At 44.3% G+C, this 5,329-nt stretch overlaps 1 non-coding gene across 1 annotated transcript; it reads right to left on the reverse strand.

Annotated features, from left to right (window-relative positions):
* Positions 1-242: 242 nt before the first annotated feature.
* Positions 243-350, reverse strand: LOC111724076. The gene has a single exon (XR_002772443.1). It is a non-coding gene; the product is annotated as a U6 spliceosomal RNA (small nuclear RNA).
* Between the last annotated feature and the right edge of the window lie 4,979 nt (positions 351-5,329).

The following is a 5,329-nucleotide window of genomic DNA, read 5'->3' on the forward strand; positions in this document are numbered from 1 at the left end:
ACCCATCATCCCCCCTCCCCTCCCCTCCCTCTCCTCTTCTTCTTGGGCTATAATTGGGTTATAGCTTTCACAAGAAAGCTATAAATTGGTTTCATAGTAGGGCTGAGTACACTGGATACTTTTTCCTCCATTCTTGTGATACTTTGCTAAGAAGAATGCGTTCTAGCTCCATCCATGTAAACATGTAAGAGGTAAAGTCTCCATATTTCTTTAAGGCTGCATAATATTCCAGGGTGTACATAAAAAATATGGAACGTTTCACGAATTTGTGTGTCATCCTTGCACAGGGGCCATGCTAATCTTCTCTGTATTGTTCAAATTTTTACTATATGTGCTGCCAAAGCAAGTACCAAAATTTCACTTTTACAGTCTTTTTGGCCAGGGCCGGGTTTGAACCCACCACCTCCAGTAGAAGCTGGTGCCCTACTCTTCTGAGCTATAGGTACCTCCCAGGAATGTGTGTCTGGTTTTTTTTTTTTTGGCCAGGGCTGGGTAGGAACCCACCACCTCTGGTATATGGGGCCAGCGCCCTAGTCATTTGAGCCACAGGTGCTGCCCCCAAATTTCACTTTTATTCATCATAAAATACTCACAAAATTAACCATCTTAACCATTTCTAAAATTTTATTATTTACTTATTTTTGAGACAAAGTCTCACTGTTGTTTCCTGAGCTAAAGTGTGGTGCAGTGCTGTCATCTGTTGCCATAAGGGTGTTGCTGTTAGGGTCTCACAGAAAAGCAATGTCACAAAGAATAAGCATGCTTATTGAAATTGTGTTTTAAATAAAGGTGACCATCTGCTCGCTCAGGCAAAATGGCGAGCCTTCTTTATTTGCTGTTGGTTTATATAGGCAATCTTGTGCATGTGCACTATACAGCAATGACCACATTAACATTCATTACAATCCCTCTGCACATGCGCATTGGACATCAATGACTTCATTAATCCATTTAAACATCTATGACCATCCTCCCTGTAAGTAGCTCCTCCCTGGTAATCTGATAATCCACCCAACGTACAACTTTAAGCATAACCCTTTCAACATAACTCAGTTTAACATAACTTAATAAAGAACATGTTGTCAGTTATTACTTTCTTTGTTCTCATCTGATGAAGCCTGAGGCTACGGGGGAAAGAGACGATTTGAATGTCTTTCTACTGACCATGCTATTTGGAGGCCGTTACTTCGAATCCTTAAGCAAAGCATAGAGAAACTTCTTGGGCATACAGGAATTTGTGTGCAAACCTCTGCTCCCATGTAGGTCTTAAGTCAGGGAGTTTTTGCTGGAGCCTTTTATAAGGAATCTTAGGCTGGACTTCGCAAAAGCCTTTCATGAGCCCAGGTTTCATCTGTGCCATTAGATATCTGTATGCATTGGGTAAAGTCCTCCTCTCTTTAGGTCCCCTAGCACATTTCCATTCCTGGATCCATCAGCAAGCGACCTTCATCACTTACCACAGATCAGGAAAGGTTACTGATGGGTACCTGGCCAGTTTTCCAAAGGCCTTATAAAGTCAACCTTAATTCCTTAACACAGTTTCGAAATGCTATTCCAGCCAAAGCCTTGGTCATGTTAGGCCCGCAAGTAACTTGGCCACATGGGATTCTGCCTCAGTTTCCTACAAGTATGCCTGCACAAAGTCTTTTCACTGCTCTCTCTCAATCAGCATTTTTGGCCAGAGGCATATAGGCATTTTGCCTATAGTCATCATAGCTCACAGCAACTTCAAACTCTTGGGCTCAATGGATTCTCCTGCCTCAGCCTCCCCAGTAGCTGGGACTGCCCATGCACACCACCATGCCCAGCTAAGTTTTTAAAGTTTTTGTAGAGATGAGGTCTCACAAAGCACTAGGAATGCAGATGAGAACCACCACACCTGGCCCAATTTTTAAGTGTACAGTTCAGTTTTGTTAAGTATTCTACATTCATAGGCCACCATCCGTCTCCACACCTCTATCCTCATTAAACACTAACTCCCTCTCCTCTTCTGCTTTGCCCCCCACCCCCCAGCCCACCTTTCTAATTTCTTTCTCTAAAAACTGACTGCTCTGGATATCTGAGTGGAATCATACAGAACTGTGTGAATGGTTTATTTCACTCAGAATAATGCTCTCAAGGTCCATTCATGACACAGCACATGTCAGAATTTCCTTCCCTTAAATTACAGGCTGAGTTATATTCCATTGTATAGACACACACATTTGTTTATCCATCTCGCAATGATGGACATTTGGGTTGTTTCCACCTTCTGGCTATTGTGAATAATGCCATGAATGTGGGTGAAATATCTCTCCGAGACCTTTTCAATTCTTTTGAAAATAAATCCCAGAAGTAGAATTATTGGATCATACAAATTCTAGTTTTAGTTTTTTGAGGAACTGCCATACTGTTTTCCATAGTGGCTGTATAATTTTACATTTCAACCAAAAGTGCCAAGGGGTCCAATTTCTCCACATCCCAATGGGTGTGAGGATCTAAAAATATTTTAACTATTTTTCTTCTTTTTTTTTCTGAGACAAAGTCTTGTTCTGTTGCCTGCCTGGATTCAGTGGTGTCATAGCTCTCAGCAACCTCACACTTCTGGGCTCAAAGTGATCCTCCTGTCTCAGCCTCCTGAGTAGCTAGGACTACAGGCAAACATCAGACCACCCAGCTAATTTTCTATTTTTAGTAGAGATGGGGTCTTGCTCAGGCTGGTCTAGAACTCCTATGTTCAAGGGATTCCCCCCACCTCAGCCTCCCAGAATGCTGGGATTATAGGTATGAGCCACTGTGCCCAGCCTATTTTAACTATTAATGTGAACTTATTTGTACTTTGAGAACTTAAAAACTCCTAAGGTATTTACTGTATTTTAAACATCCTCTTTATGAACAGCCAAAGCCCAGTCTTCGAGTAAGGGGAAACTTGGGAGTGCAGGGGTGGGGAAGCGCCTTCATACTTGTAGAGATAAACACCTGTGGTTCAATAAAGCTTGCTCAACGTCTAAGCCAAATTTCAATGTATACAATAATGACCTTTGCAGTAAAATAGTAGCACACCCATACATCACGCACACTCACACACACATACACATACATACACACACACTCACACACCCATACATACACACACACTCTCTCACGTGAGACCAAGCTAAGGCGTTTACTTAGCTAAAACTATTAGATAAAATTTTTTTTTTTTTTTTTTTTTTTTTGAGACAGAGCCTCAAGCTGTCCCCCTGGGTAGAGTGCCGTGGCATTACAGCTCACAGCAACCTCCAACTCCTGGGCTCAAGCGAGTCTCTTGCCTCCGCCTCCCAAGTAGCTGGGACCACAGGCGCCCGCCACAACGCCCGGCTATTTTTTGGTTGCAGCCGTCATTGTTGTTTGGCGGGTCCGGGCTGGGGATTCGAACCCGCCACCTTAGGTGTACGTGGCTGGCGCCTTAGCCGGTTGAGCTATAGGCGCCGAGCCTAGATAAAATTTTTTGACAGAGCATAAAAGAACAAAAATTAAACTCTTTATTTTATTGCCACATTTCATTTTTAACTCAATGCTGAGAATTTAAAAGATGACCTTAATGTTATCCAGTCATTGAAGAGCCCACTTAAATGAATGCTATTTAGACATAAAAAGTGAGTAAAAACAAGGCAAAATACCTCAAAAAGTGTGAGTAAAGAATTTAAAATGGTAACATAGCATGTAGTGAGTGGAGGCAGCCCAGAAGTTGGGCCCTGATGTTCTCAGTAGAGAGCCCCACTCCATCTCACTTTCCCTGGACAGCGGTGGCCAGAAATCCCTCAGTGGTGATGAGAGGCCCCGGCTTCCTTGGGTTAAAATACTCACTGTCACAAACAAAGGATACTCAGGGCCCTCTGCTAGCCCCACTGTGCAGGTCTATTGTGAGCAGACAGAGCAAGAGCTCAGGACATAGGGATGCAGGACTCGGCTCTCACCTTCCATGTAAGCCTGGGTGTGACAGCAGCCTTGTAAGTTGGTCCCCACCAACCCCCTCCTGGCACTCTCACCCTGGGTAATCCTTTCCTCAAGGGAGGCTGGAACTAGTGACTTGTGTCTAGTAAAAAGAATGTAGGCGAGGTGACGGGATGTCCCTTTTGAGATGATGTCAGACTCTGAGTTCTGTCTTGATCTTGCTCTCTCTTTGGCTTTTCAGCTGCTATGTTGTGAACTGCCCTGAAGATAGTTCCATGTGACAACACAGGGTAATCTTTGGCCAACAGCCATAAGAAACTAAGACCCTTGGTGGGGAGTGGTGGCTCATGCTTAGAATCCCAGGACTCTGGGAGACTGAGGCAGGAGGAGCTCTTGAGGCCAGGAGAGTAAGCCTGAGCAAAAGCAAGACCTCATCTTTACTACAAATAGAAAAATTAGTTGGGTGTCCCAGCTACTTGGGAGGCTGAGGCAGGAGGATTGCTTGAGCCCAGGAGTTTGAGGTTGCTGTGAACTGTAATGCTACAGCACTCTAGCCAGGGTGACAGAGTGAGACTATCTCAAAAAAAAAAAAAAAAGAAAAGAAACTACGATCCTTAGCTCAACAGCCTATGAAGAACTGACTCCTGCCAATGAGTCAGAATAAGAGGACTGAGAAGCAGGTCTTCTCTCAGCAGAGCCCAGAGAGCACCTTGACCACAGCCTTGTGAGACCCTGCTTCCAGGACCAAGTGCAGCCACCCCCAGATTCCTGACCCAGAGATTGACATAATAGATACGTGTTATTCTAAGCAGCTATGTCTGGGGTAATTTTTTATGCCATATTAGAAAATTAATACATCTCAGTAAATGTCTGAAACAGCATTTACAAATTATTTATATAGGGCCAACTAAACTGAGGAAGGTGATCTCAACTTCAGGATAGAAAGCCGAAACTTCAGCTAGGCGCCTATAGGTCAAGTGGCTAAGGTGCCAGCCACGTACACCAGAGCTGGCAGGTTCAAATCCAGTCCCCAGGCCTGTCAAAACAACAATGACAACTACAACCAGAAAACAGCCAGGTGTTGTGGTGGGCGCCTATAGTCCCAGATACTTGGGAGGCTGAGGCAAGAGTCAGCCTAGGACCTGGAGGTTGCTGAAAGCTGTGATGCCACTTTGTCTCAAGAAAAAAAAAAAAAGAAAGCCAAACTTTGGCTCTGCGCATGTGTGATTACAGGGCCAGCCACAGGCACCAAGGCTGGTAGGTTTGAATCTAGCCTGGGGCTACACAACAATGGCAACTGCAACAACAAAAAAAATCGGGCATTGTGGTAGGCGCCTATAGTCCCAGCTACTTGGGAGGCTGAGGCAAGAGAATTGCTTAAGCCCAAGAGTTGGAGTTTGCTGTGAGCTGTGAC

Source organism: Otolemur garnettii, unplaced genomic scaffold (genome assembly GCF_000181295.1).
Source record: "Otolemur garnettii isolate 467f Iridium unplaced genomic scaffold, OtoGar3 scaffold00018, whole genome shotgun sequence".
NCBI classification, from domain to species: Eukaryota; Metazoa; Chordata; class Mammalia; order Primates; family Galagidae; genus Otolemur; species Otolemur garnettii.